Here is a 14804-nt window from a genome sequence, read left to right as displayed (position 1 = left end):
GCTTGCCTCCAGAAACCCTAGGAACCTGGAGAAAGGCGTAAGTTATACAGGTGTTCAGATCTTTCGTTCATAGGGTCACTATGAGTCACCTACAGCTCGATGGCACTTAACAACAACATACAACAACAGCAAACACACCACACTGTGTGCTGCAGACACAGCCCAAGGAAGTGATTTGCACACATAGACCTGTTCTATCCTCTGTCAAATCAAAGCAAAGGATGTATTTACGTCTGATGGCTTAGACATAAACTTAGGGACGGACACAGGTCAAGTTCACCAGCTGATGGGGAGGCTACTCCTGTGAGACTGACTGTTTCTGAAAACCTTCTGGAGGATTGGCTATGAGGCAGTTCTGACTCGATGATACATAATAACAACAAAAATTACAGTTGCCAAGTCTGCCGAGAAAGACCTCTTTAACATCTTAGAAAGCAAGATAGTCAAGACGTGCATAAACCAGACCACAGTATTCAGGGTATTTAGTTACCTCACGTGCATGTGACAGCTGGGCAGTGAATATGGAGGCACAAAGAAATGATGCCTTTGAATTGTGCCATTGTCCAAGAATATTGAATACAACACCGAGACAAAAGGATAAACAAGTCTGTCCTGGAAGAACTGCGGCCAGAGTGCTCGGTTGAACTGAGGAGCTGGGAAGTGGCCATTTGTCACACATGCACTGACCGTGCCAAGCAGGAGGGCCCGGCCCCTGGAGAAGGACACTGTGCTTGGTGAAGAAGTGGTTTGCTGTGAGGTATCATCAAGTAAGAAGGGACTCACAGCAACACTGAACAACAGAGCTGAACTCTGAAGCCCATTGCACGAACCTCACCATCTCCGACACAACCGAGCCCACTGCTGTAAGCAATCACTTTGTCCTTTCGTCGTGTCTTGAAGATGGTCTTCCTCTCCTGATCCTCCAACTTTACCAACATGATGTCCTTTTCTGAGGACTCGTCCCTCCTGACAACATGCTCAAAGTATGTGAGACAGCGTTTCACCGTCCTTGCCTCTGAGGAGCGTCTGATTGTATTTCCTCCAACATAGACTTAATTGTTCTATTTGTAGTCCATAGGATATTCTGCATTCTTGTCCAACACCACAGCTCAACGGCATTAACTCTTCTGTCATCCATACACATTGTCCGACTTTCAGATGCACAGGAAAGAACTGAAAAGACCATGACTTGAATAAGGTACATCTCATCCATAAAATGACATCCTTGATCATTAGAATTGCAGAGAGGCGCTTGACAGTAGATTTCCCAAAGCATCTTTTCATTTCTTTTTTTTTAAAATAGCAACACTTTTTGATTTTAAAAACATCATTTCAAGTCCATTATAAAAGTATATTTTGCATATTGGTTTTTTAAATTGATTTGTTTACAAAGTTCATATACATTGTGTTTCACACTATTCCTCATTCATACTATGCTTCATACAATCATTCTCATACTTTATGATTTGTAAAATTAATCACCATTGCACCTTGCCCATCAACACCTTGTCTTTTCACCCAGATCCTTCCCATTTCCTTCCACCGCCTCCTCCCACCCACCAAACTATGCAACCCTATGGTTTTAACCTACCGTACATGTCTTATTAGTTATCTTTCTATTTTTATAATAGTGGTCTTCTGCAGTATGGTTCTATTGTACATAGAAGATTATGTAAAAACGACTGGAACAGCACATCAACAGAGAACTTCCAGAAGTCCAGGCTGGGTTTAGAAGGGGTCGTGGTACTAGGGATATTGTAGCTAATGTTAGATGGATCTTGGCTGAAAGCAGGGAGTACCAGAGGAATGTCTATCTTTGTTTCATTGATTATGTAAAGGCATTTGACTGTGTGGATAATAACAAACTGCGGCTGACTCTGAGAAGAATGGGAATCCCAGAACACTTGATTGTGCTAATGAAAAACCTATACTTGGACCAGGAGGCAGTTGTCAGAACAGAGCAGGGAAACACTGCATGGTTCAAAATCAGAAAGGGTGTACGCCAGAGCTGTATCCTGTCTCCATACCTTTTCAATCGTTATGCAGAACAGATTATCCGGGAGGCTGGGCTCTATGAGGAGAAATGTGGCATCATGATTGGAGGAAGAATCATCAACAATCTGCATTATGCAGATGACACAATCCTGCTTGCTGAAACTGAGGAGAACCTGAAGCACTTGCTGTAGAATGTCAGGGACTGCAGTCTTCAGTATGGTTTGAGGCTCAATGTCAAGAAAACAAGGATTCTCACCACTGGGCCAATTGGCAGAATCATAATGGATGGTGAAAAGATTGAGATTGTTCACAGTTTCGGTTTGCTTGGCTCCACAGTAAACACTTTTGGCACCAGCAGCCAGGAAATTAAAAGACATATTGCAATGGGAAAGTCTGTGGTTAGAGACCTCTCTAAAGTGCTGAAGTGCAACATTGTTAGTCTGGAGACAAAGGTGCACCTGATACAGGCCATGGTCTTTGCTATCACTTGCTATGCATCAGAGAGCTGGACAATGACTAGGGAGGATAGAAGGAGAATTGATGCCTTTGAGCTGTGGTGCTGGAGAAGAGTATTGAATATACCATGGACTGCTAAGAAAACAACAGGTTTTTCCAGGAGAGAATTAAACCAGGCTTCTCCTTGGAGGCAAGGATCCTGAAACTTCGTCTGATATACTTTGGACATGTTGCAAGGAGGGACCAGTGCTTGGAGAGGGAACGTCATGCTTGGGCAGGTAGCAGGACAGTGCAGGAGAGGAAAACCCTCAATGAAATGGATTGATTCCGTGACAGGGGTATTGGGGGTAGGTGTGTCAGAGATGGTGAGATTGGCACAGGATAGGGCAGAGTTTAGGGCTGTTGTCGCTATGAGTCATAGACTAGTTGAATGCACCTAACAACAACATGCAGTATTGACTGTTGTTACTGTGGGAATTGATTGTGGATCCAAAGAAAATGAAATAATTGACAACTTCAGTCTTTATCTATCAAGACGTTTATTGCTGTTTTATTGACTATGCAAAGACATATGACTAGTGGATCATAAGAAATGTATAATATTAAGAATGGGATTCCTAAAACAGTTAATTGTGCTTAGGTAAAACCTATAATTAGATAAAAAAAGCTATTGTCCAAACAGAACAAGAGAGCACCACATGATTTAAAATCAGAAAAGGATTGTATCATTTCTCCATACCTATTTAGTCTGTACGTTATTGTTGTTGTTCAGTGCCATCGAGTCGCAGGCGACTCATAGGGACCATATGAAGGAGAGTCCTTGACCCTTTAGTCTGTATACTGAGCTAATAATTTGAGAAGTTGGACTCTATGAAGAAGAATGTGGCATCAAGATTGGAGGAAGACTCATTAACAATCCGTGTTATACAGATAATATGACTTGACTTTCTGAAAGTGGAGAGGGTTTGAAGCACTTCCTGCAGAAGATTATAGACTGCAGTGTGCAGTATGAATTACATCTCAACACCACAAAAACAAAAATTCTTACCACTGGACCAATAGCCAACATCATGATAAATGGAGAAAATATTGTTGAAGTTGTCAATGATTTTTATTTTAATTGGTAAAGTAGATAAAGAAAGAAAAAAAAAAAAGACCCTCCATGCAACAAATTGGCACAGTAGCTACAGCAATGGGTTCAAATGCAATGTGATTTTATGGATAATAAAGGGAAACATTTAATTTTATTGTACATAAAGGGTTATAACACTAGAGTGTCAAGAAGTCAAAACAAAGGGAAAACTCAGCAAAGAGCTGAAAAGAAGATTTTAAAAGGCAGTTCGAGAAAACAAAGTATTATAATGGAATGTGCAGAAAGCTAGACTAGGAAAATTTTAAAAAGGAAGAACTAACTCTGCATTTCTCAAGCTGAGAAAATTGAAAAACAAACTTAAGCCCCAAGTCACAATGTTTAAGGATAATAGATCCATCAACAATGTGCATAATGCATTATGCAGATGACACAACCTTGCTTGCTGCAGAAAGTCAAGGGCTGCAGTCTTAAATATGGATTGAAGCTCAACATCAAGAAAACAAAGATTTTCACAACTGGGCCAATTGGCAGCATCATGAGAGATGGTGAAGAGATTGAGATTGTTAACAGCTTCAGCTTGCTTGGCTCCACAATCAACACTTTTGGTACCAGCAGCCAGGAAATCAAAAGACAAACTGTACTGGGAAAGACTGCGTTCAGGAACTTCTCCAGGTTACTGAAGAACAATGATGTCAGTCTAGAGACTAAGGTGTGCTTGATCCTGGCCATGTTCTTTGCAATTACTTGCTATGCATCAGAGAGCATAACTATCGATGATAGAAGAATCAATGCTTTTGACTTACGGTGATGAAGAAGGCTATTGAATAGACCATGGACTAATAAGAGAACAAACACTTCTGTCCTAGAGAGGGTGAAACTGGGCTGCTCCTGGAGGCAAGAATTTTGAAGCTCCATCTCCCATACTTTGGGCATATTGCCAGTAGGGACAGACCAGCCCTTGGAGAGGAACATCATGCTTGGAAGGGTGGAGAGACAGTGTTAGACAGGAAGACCCTGAATGAGATGGACTGACTCAGTGACTGCAGTAATGACAAGTAGGTGTTTTGGAGACAATGAAATTGGCTCAAGATAGAACAGGATTCAGAGCTGTTCGACATAGAGTTGCTATGAGTTGCAAATGACTCAATGGTACATAATAACAACAGTAACATGGGCAATGTGTTGAATGATTCAGGAAGCATCAAAAGAAGATGAAAGAAATAGACAGAGTCACTGTACCAGAAAGACTTGATTGACACTGGAAAATTACAGCAAGTACCATATGAAAAGGAGCCAATGGTAATGAAGGAGGAAGTAGAAGCTACATTGAAGGCATTGGCAAATAAATAAGACCCAGGAATTGTCGGGATACAAATTTACTTGTTTCAATTAACTGATGCAGCCCTGGATGCACTCACCAGTCTATGACATGAAATTTGGAGAACAGTTGTCTAGCCAATAGTTTGGAAGAGGTCTATATTTGCTTCCATTCCCAAGAAAGGTGGTGCAACTGAATGTGAAAATTATCAAACAACAACATTGATATCACAGGCAAGTAAAATACTGCTGAAGATCATTCAAAAACAACTGCACGTAGATGAGGAACTCCTAGAAGTTCAAATAGGATTTAGAAGAGGCTATGGCACCAGAATATCATTGTTGATGTCAGATGGATCCTGGCTGAAAGTAAGGAATAACAGAAGAATGTCTATTTGTGCTTTATTGACTTTGCAAAGGTGTTTGACTGTGTGGATCATGACAAGTTGTGGCTGACATTGAAGAGAATTGGAATCCCAGAGCACTTGATTTGCTCATGAGGAACCTATACCTGGATCAGGAGGCTGTTGTGTGAACAGAGCAGGGGAGCACTGCATGGTTTGGAATTGGGAAGGAAGTGGACCAAGGTTGTATTCTTTTTCCATACCAATCCAATCTGTGTGCTGAGCAAATTATCTGAGAAGCTGGACCCTGTGAGGAGGAGTGTGCCATCAGGTTTGGAGGGAGACTCATCAATAACCTACATCATGCAGATGACACAACCTTGCTTGCTGAAAGTGAGGAGGATTTGAAGCACTTGTTGCAGAAAATCAAGGAATGCAGCCTTCGGTATGGATTGCGTCTCAATGTCAAGAAAACAAAGATTCTTCCACTGGACCAAGAGGCAGCATCATGATGGATGGAGAGGAGATTGAAACTGTCAACAGCTTCATCGTGCTTGGATCCATAATTATCACTGTTGGTATGAGCAGTCAGGAAATAAGGAGATGCATTGTACTGGGCAAATCTTCAGTTAGGGACCTTTCCAAATTATTGAGGAGTAGTCATGTCAGTTTGAAGACTAAAGTCCAACTGATTCAGGCCATAGTCTTTCTGATCACTAGCTATGCATCCGAGACCTGGACAATGATAAGGATGACAGAAAAAGAATTGACACCTTTGAGCTGTGGTGCTGGAGACGAGCACTGAACATCCCATGGATGGCCAAAAAAATGAATAGATACGTCTTAGAGATGGTGCAACCAGAGTGCTCTTTGGAGGCAAGAACGATGAGGCTTCACCTCACATACTTTGGACATGTTGCTAGGGGAGGCCACTCTTTGGAGAAGGAGATGATGCTAGGAAGGGTGTAAGGTCAACAAAGGAGAGGAAGACCCTGAAGCAGGTAGATTGACAAGGTGACTGCCAAAATGGGCTCTTGTGTGTCAGGAAGTATGAGGATGGCACAGGACAGATCATGGTTCAGCTCTTTTATTCATAGGGTCTTTATGAGTTGTACTCGGCTCAATGGCATCTAACAACAACAACAACAACAACAAGGACCAGCCTCAGGTAGGACCAGCTTCAGGTAGGACCAGCCTCAGGTAGGACCAGCTTCAGGTGGGATTACCACCAGATAGGACCAGAATCAGATTGGAACTAGAGATGCATCTCCATCTGCATTCTCTTCCTCTACTCATCTTTGTCCTCTCCTGCAGGTGACCCACTCCGTGAGGACACAGTTACTGGCAATTATTGGGCAAGCAACATTGGTGACATGGAGAGTGACATTCCCTGTACCCATCTATTACTCCCAGGGAAGGACTTTGATTGGTCCATCTTCGACCACATCACTGTTAGTATACTGGAGACAGAAGAATTTGGCTGAGACAGATTTAAGGGATGAGTTTATAGCCAGATAAAGTGGGAAAGAAAGCCAGGGGAAACCCTAGCCCCCTTTTCATGCCAGATGTGTGTGCTATTCCATCTTGGCAGAAATTCTGCATAATGATTTCATGCTGTTGAGAGGTGCCATCAAGCTGGCCTTGGTTTTTTATGACTCCATGTACGATAGAACAAAACATTGCCTGGTCTCCATGATAACTGTTGTTCTGAGGTCCATTTCTAAAGTCACTCTGCATTTTGAGTGTATACCACCCAAGAGAAAAATCTGTAGTTAGGGACTTCTCCAAATTATTGAGGTGTATGACGTCAAAACCACAATATTTTGTGCAAATTTTTCTATGGAAAGACATTTGACTGTGTTGATCACATACACCCCCCCAACACACACACACACACATCATGGTTAAATTTGAGGACCATGGGAATCCTAGAACACTTGATTGTGCTTATGTGAAACCTATACTTGGACCAGGAAGCAGTCCTCAGAACAAAGCAAAAAAAAAAAAAAACAAACATTGCATGGTTCAAAGTCAGGAAGGGAGTGTGTCAGGAATGCATTCTGTCTCCATACCTTTTCAATCTATACGCAGAACAGATCATTCGGGATGCTGGGCTTTATTTATGAGGAGGAATGTGGCATCATCAAGATCGGAGGAAGACTCATCAACAACTTTGCTTGCTGAAACTGAGGAGGACCTAAAGAGCTTGCTGTAGAAGGTCAAGGACTGTAGTCTTCAATGTGGACTGAAGTTCAACACCAAGAAGATTGAAGATTCTCACCACTGGGTCAATTGGCAGCACCATGATGGATGGAAAAGAGATTGAGATTGTTAACAGTGATAGCTTGCTCAGCTCCACAATCAACACTCTTGGCACCAACAGTCAGGAAATAAAAGTTGAATTGCATTAGGTAAATCTTTTGTCAAGGACTTTTTCAGAGTACTGAGAAGCAATGATGTCAATCTAGAGACTATGCATCTGGGCGGTGGACAGTGAATAAGGATGAAAGAAGAAAAATTGATGCCTTTGAGCTATTGTGTTGGAGAAGAGCAGTGACCATCCCTTGGATGGCTAAGAGAACAAATAGATATTTCTTGGAGAGGGTCCAACCAGAGTGCTCTTTGGAGGGAAGAATAATGATACTTCATCTTACACACTTTGGGCATATTGCTAGAAGAGGCCATTCCTTGGGGAAAGGACCTGATGCTGGGGAGGAGGGAGGGTTGGTGAAGGAGACAAAAAAACCTCAACAAGGTGCATTGAGACAGTGACTGCCACAATGAATGGGCTCTTGTGTACCAGGAAGTGTGACGATGGCACAGGATTAACAGGGTTCAGATCTTTGTTCATAAGGTCCCTATGAGTCGTACTCATCTCAACAGCACTTAACAATAGCACAACCACCCAAGAGCACTCAACTTCCAGCACTGTATTGAATAATGTTCTGTTGTGATCCATAGTCTTCATTGGCTGGTCTTCAGAAGTCAGTCACCCAGCCATTTTTCCTGGACTACCTTAACGTGAAAGCTCTGCTGAAACTTGTCCACCATGGATGACTCTACTGTGCCATTACCACTGGGTGATGGACAATGTGTTATGAACCACTTATCAGAGGACTGAGAGAGATTACAAGCTGTGCCCAGTCACATCACGAGAATGTGTGATCTACCCTGTTGTTACTGTTGTTGTTAGGAGTTGACAAGTCAAATTCAAATCATAGTGATCCTACGAACAGATCTGAGTCTTGTCCTATTCTGTGCCATCCTCATAATCTCTGACACATTTTAAGCCAATTCCTGCAATTTTTGTCTCTATTTATCTTGCTGGGGTCTTCCTCTTTTTTGATGACCCTCTAGACCTTTCCAAGCATGATGTAACTTTGCAAGGAATAGCCTGTCCTAGAAACACGCCCAAAGTTTATGAAATGAAGCTTCACCATCCTTCTCTCCAAGGAGTGCTCTGGTTGCATTTCTCCCAAGACATATCTGTTTACTGTTTTGGAAGTCCATGAAATATTCAGTACTTTTCTCCAACACCAGTTTAAACGCATCAATTTGTCTGTCATCCTTATTCATTGCCCAGCTCTTGAATGCATAGCAAGTGACTGAGAAGAGCATGATCTGCACCAGACACATTTTCTCTTCAAACTGACATCACTGCTGCTCAGTTACTTGTTGAGGTCCTGACAGCAGACTTTCTCAATGCAATGTGTCTCCTGATTTCCTGACTGCCAGTACCAAGGGTATTCATTGTGGATCCAACTAAGATGAAGTTGATAACTTCAATCTTTTCTCAATCTATCATGATGTTGCCTATCGCTCCTTGTTTTCTCGATATTGAGATTTACCTTGAACTCTTTATTATTCCATCATCCGTGTTGTTTCTGCGAAGCCAAGCTGGAACCCTTCTCAGAAGACTTCTGAGTTCTTTCTCCATGAACAAACCAAGGGGAAATACCTGGGCAAGTTTCTTCTACATAGTTTCCAAGTGTTAGGGGTTTACAGAGAGGATCTGTCTTCTAAAATAAGGGACTATTTTGGCAATCCCTGCCCCAAAGCAAGGTCCACCCCAGTGTTTGTCCTTGTTCCTTCACTGTGGACCAACTTTCCTTTGAGGTTTTCCAAGAGCATAAGTAACAAGCTCAAATATATCCCATAGGAAGGCGGTGTTTATGACCAAAGGATACTAATGTCAACAGGAACTCTGGAGACAACCTCCTGGTGATGGCTCCACTCCACTCAACCGCCCACTTCTTCTGGCTGTAACTACTGTGTGAGGTCAGCACACACGTCAGCAGAGTCTCAGTTCTGACTTCAGAATGCAGGCGTGTGGGGACCTCAGAGGTGGCCCTGTGGCCAGAGAAATGGCCTGACTCTTAGCCCTTGGCAGCCCAAGCCCCTTGTGGGCTCTAGACACGGTGTTCTCTGTGGAGAGAAGCTGCCCCTGTCTGTGATGGCTCTCGTGGGCTGGAATCAAGGAGCAGGATTGCATTGCTGTGCAGAAGAGTCAGGGAAGAACATGAACCTGGTTTCTTCCAGCGTCTGGAGACCGTCAGTGATGCTTACCCACGATGCTGTCCTCCGTCACCACAATCAGTGGAGCAGAATCTCCTCTGTCTCTCTCTCTCTCCCTCTTTCTCTGTCTCTCTCTCTCTCCCTCTTTCTCTCTCTCTCCCTCTCTCCGTCTCTCTCCCTCTCCCTCTCCTTCTCCCTCTCTTTCTTTCCCTCTTTCTCTCTCTCTCTCACACACGTGTGTGTGTACACTCCTACTCACACACACAGTTGTGCATACACATGCACACTCAGTCACACACATTTGCACACATTCCACATACTGCACACTCATCCACGTGTCCAGTCACAAAGATCTACAGGCACACACAGTTGTGCTTATGCACACTCAGTCACACACAGTTGTGCACATGATCACATGCTCCACTTACTGCACACACTCACACATGTGCACACACACAGTCACACAAATCCAGTCTCCCTCACAGACCCACGCCTCAGCATCACCGCCCAAGCTGTGTGGCTCTCTCTCGTTCACACTCTCATGACCATTGACACACTGTTTCTCCCATGCTCACACGCACTCTCTCACACACACTATCACAAACATTTACACAGTCTCTCACATAGTCACACATACCTGTTCACTGTTTCACACACGCTGACACATACTGTCACACAACTCACAAACTTCCTCTCCTGGACACTCACATACACGCTCAGGCACTCACTCACTCACACCGCAGTCACACGCACACTTTGACACACTCACACTTACAAATGCTCACATACTCCCTTCCACACACACAGAGTCACACACCTTCATGTGCTCTCACACTCAAACATTCTCACACTCTTACACACATCCACACATCACACACTCATACACTCACACACACTCACACTCACTCTTGCACATCTTCACATGCTTCCACGTGTTCTCAATCCTCTCTCTCTCTCTCTCTCTCTCACACACACACACACACACACATCCTTACACCTTTTCTCACAAGCACACACTGTGACACATTTCTGTCTGCCGGTCTGTCTGTCTCTCTTTCTGTCACACACACACACACACACACACACACACACCCCTTGTGTTTCTCGGCTCTCCTGACATGTAGCGGCTGCCAGGGGCTGGGCTGGGGCTCAGCCTGGGGTCTCTGTAATGCCCCCTCCCGGGGTGTTATGCTGAGTGCCCTGTGAGGTCAGCAGCTCCTTTCTCCTCCTTCCTGTCCTCTGTCCCCCCTCACCTCAGAGGTCGGCCCACTGCAGGCTCTCAGTAAATGTTCACTGCGTTCAGGGGCTGAGGGAAAAATCCATGGAGAGATGGTGACACTCAGCTGAGAACCGTGAGCGGCTCAGCTCTGCTGTCCAGCTCTCTCGCCTCGCCAGGCTCATGTCACAATGAACTGTGCTCAGCTGAGACAGAGGAGCCTTGGAACCTTGGGAGGATACAGTGGTCTTACTGCCCCATCTGGCCTTCTCACACGAGCATCCCATCCAAAGCCACGCATGGGGACTGGGAAAGGGACCAGGGACCAGGGGTCCAGATCCTACAGGGGCCACAACCAGGGGCCCTCAGGCCTATAGCTTCTGGTTAGGCGTACACCTGCTGAAACGGTCCCCGCCATAAGCATCAGCTCAGACTTGCCCCAGTGGCCGTGTGACAGATGATGAGGGACCCAGAGTCATGCCAGGAAGGGACATGGATGCTGTGCGGTCATCTCAGCTCAGGCAGGAAGCAGGGGGCCTCCAGGAGGGAGTCCTGGGTGCACACACCAAGGTGAGGACTCCCATCACCTGAGGGCTCAGCACCCAGACCCTCCAGTCGCCCTGCCCTCTACGTCCCTCCTCTGAGAAGTCTTCACATTTCCCTGCTCCCTCTGCCCCCCACTGAGGACTCCCTATCTCCTCAAAGTCCTTCCCTGGGGAGTCTTCCCAGGCTCTCTCTCCCTGCACCGCATCCCTGGGGAATTCTTTCCTCTCTCATTTCTCCCCATTGGACAATCAATTGGGGTGCACTCCTAGGATACAGCTGAACACCCCACCTTGTCATCATCTGAGTCTTCCCAACTCCTCCATTGGCTTGTGAGCTCGTTGGATAGACACTGTCTTTCTGTGGACCGTGGTGTCCATCCCCTCTCTGTCCGTGACAGTGACAGGTCTAGCTCATCTGAGACAGTCTTTCTTTGAGGACTGGCCAGCCTCCTGGAAGCCCCTTCAGCAAGCAGACACCACTTGCTGGGGAGATCCAGATGAGACCCTAGGTCCAGAGCACAGAGGGCTCCAGTCTCTCAGGCCCCCAGCACCACCCACCCAGCGGCCCTGCTATGCATGGCTTGTTTTCTTTCCCTGAGCTAAGCAGAAGCCCACTGTGTGACCTCCCTGCCCCCCCCCAAAAAAAAAAAAGAGCTGGAGCCTCCCGCTGTATTGGGCCAGTCTGCCAAGAAGGCCCATGTCCAGGTACCACCATGGGCAGAGCGTGGACACACTTCCATCCTGCGGAAAAACATCTGTGTTTACCTCTGGCCCTCTGAGCACACAGCGGTGCCCTGAGAGGTTGCCTGGGGCGTCTCTCCCTCCACCCGTGTTCTCAATCCCTGTCCTCAGAGAATATGCTTACCTGCAAAACAGGAAGGTGTGGGAGCTTTGCCCAGGACTTCTTGAACCTGGGGCCTGGCAAACAGGACCCTTTGGCTGCAGGGATCCAAGATGTGGCCCTGGTAACAGTTGTTTGTTCACAGGCAGCAAACACAGTTAAGAGGGGCTGTTGTCAGCCACCTCCAAACCTGCCCCAACTCAAGGAAGGAGCAGCACCCACTCTCGCACCCTACTGTGAGGGTTCTGGACCTAGACAGTTCTCGCGGGCCCATCTGGGGAGGTAGATCAGCGACCTGCCTGCTTAGACACTTAGTCTTGTTGTGGTTGTTAGGTGCTATTGAGTCAAGTACAAGCCACAGCGACCCTATGAGTGACAGAGCTGAACCCTGTCCTATCCTGCGCCATCCTCACACTTCCTGACTCATTAGACCTCATTATGGCAGTCACAGTGTCAATCCACAATGTCAAGGGCTTTCCTCTCCTTCGCCCTTTCTTTACCTTTCTGAGCATCGTGTCCTTCTCCAAAGAATAGACCCTCCTAGCAAATGAATAGGGACGCCCGAATAAGAATTGATGCCTTTGAGCTTTGGTATTGGAGAAGAGCACTGAACATCCCATGGACGCCAAGAGAATGAACAGATAGGTCTTGGAGAGGGTGCAGCCAGAGTGCTCTTTGGAGGCGAGGATGATGAGGCTTCCCCTCACATACTTTGAGCATGTTGCTGGGAGTGGCACGTAGTCGAAGCTCCCATCAAACCCGTTCAACATCATGAGGTTGTTAGGTGCTATTGAGTTGGTCCAAACACTAGGACCCCCTCAGAAGACAGAGTGAAACACCGCTGAGTCCCGGGCCAGCCTCGTCATCAGGGTTGTGTTTGAGCCATCGTTGTGGCCACAGTGTAGCCCTGTCATTGAGGTCTTCGGCCCCGTCCTTAGGTAATAGCACGACTGTCAACAAACCTCTAAACCTCTCTGGGGAGCTGAATCCATCATACACTTCTCAGGAGAAATCTGGGCAATTGCCTTTGCAATTTATAGCCTTGGACACCCACTGGAGGGTCAACCAGGAGTCAGTTTCAACTCAACATCAATGGGAAATACATCAGTTACTACTTCAGCAAGAATGACGTGAACTGGGGGTGTGGGGCAGGGAAGAAAATGTGCAACAATGAATGAATGGAAATCCAAGTTCTCTATAAACTTTGATTAAAATATCATTTTTTTAATTTAAAAAGAAAATGACATTCTTCTTCAGGGACTGGTCCTTCTTGATATCATGTTCAGAGCACGTGAGGCAAATTCTCACAGCTCTCACTTCCAGGAAGCGTTCTGTCTGGACTTCTTGCAGAGAAGTCTGTGGCGTAGTCAATATTCTTTGCCAGCACCAGAACTCATAGGCATCAATTAATTGTCACAGCAACACACAAGCATCCACTGGTAGACAGTGACAACTGTACATGTTCACTGGACCCTGTCTCCTACCTGCAAGGAGTGAATTTTACCCCTCAGCTTCCTCCTTCCTCTGGCCCAGCTCATCTCTCTGCCCTCAAGGGGATTCTGATTCACAGGGAGCCCCCTTTGGGGTGAACTCAACCTTGAACCTGCCTGGACTCTGTTAGGTTTCAGAGGCCTCATGTTAAGAGCTTGTCCATGTTTCCCCTGTGGAGTTCCTGGTGGATCTGAACCACTGGAGTTGCTTGGATTTTTGGTTAGCCACATGGCACACTAAGGACCACGTTACCTGAGCTCCTTACGTCTGGCAGCCTGCAGACACAGTGTGATTCCCAGGTGACCATTTCCCAGCCACAAGCTGGTCTGCAGGGTCCACCTCCTTCCTCAGTATGTTCTGGGCAGCAACTTTATTCAGAAGGACTCCCGGGGGTGGGATTAGCAGAGAATGAAGAGCTGAAGAGATGCAGCCTCCCTGTGAGGTGCTGTTTACCTCTGGCTGGGAGTTCCTGGGTGAGTCACTCAGCTGCTAACTGGGAGGTTGGAAGTTCAAATCCCCCTACAGCTGCCTCAGAAGAAAGGCTGGAAGATTGCAGCATTTAAATCCTTGTGAGGCTGTTCCACCTGGCACCCGTGAGGTCACTGGAGTCAGGATCAAGTCACAGGCCACTGGCTTTCCTGGTCAATAAGCTGCCTGACCACATCACTCCCGTTAAAATTTGTCTGAGCTGTGCAAGTGCAGGGGTCATTCCAGCTCAATTCTAATCACCATTCATTTTCTCTCCTCCTCCTAGCCCGTCTTTACACAACCATCCTTATTATCTCAGGGGGGACTGACTGCCCAGCCTCGCCTCAGACAGGGCCCCCACTGGTCATTCATCCCTTCCCTCCTTTTGTCATTGGGGTAGAGGAATGAGAAGGACATTGCCTGCCGCCCCTGCCAGCTCCATGAAAGACCACTTTGCTAAAAAATTCAAAAGCTCCTGCAGAGAGAGAAACTTCCAGAGAGAGAGAGAGAGAGAGAGAGAAAG

The sequence above is a fragment of the Elephantulus edwardii genome, unplaced genomic scaffold, assembly GCF_000299155.1.
Source record: "Elephantulus edwardii isolate Elephantulus edwardi_28Jun2011 unplaced genomic scaffold, EleEdw1.0 scaffold00129, whole genome shotgun sequence".
In the NCBI taxonomy this organism is placed as follows: domain Eukaryota; kingdom Metazoa; phylum Chordata; class Mammalia; order Macroscelidea; family Macroscelididae; genus Elephantulus; species Elephantulus edwardii.
Note: the sequence above shows the minus strand (reverse complement) of the source record.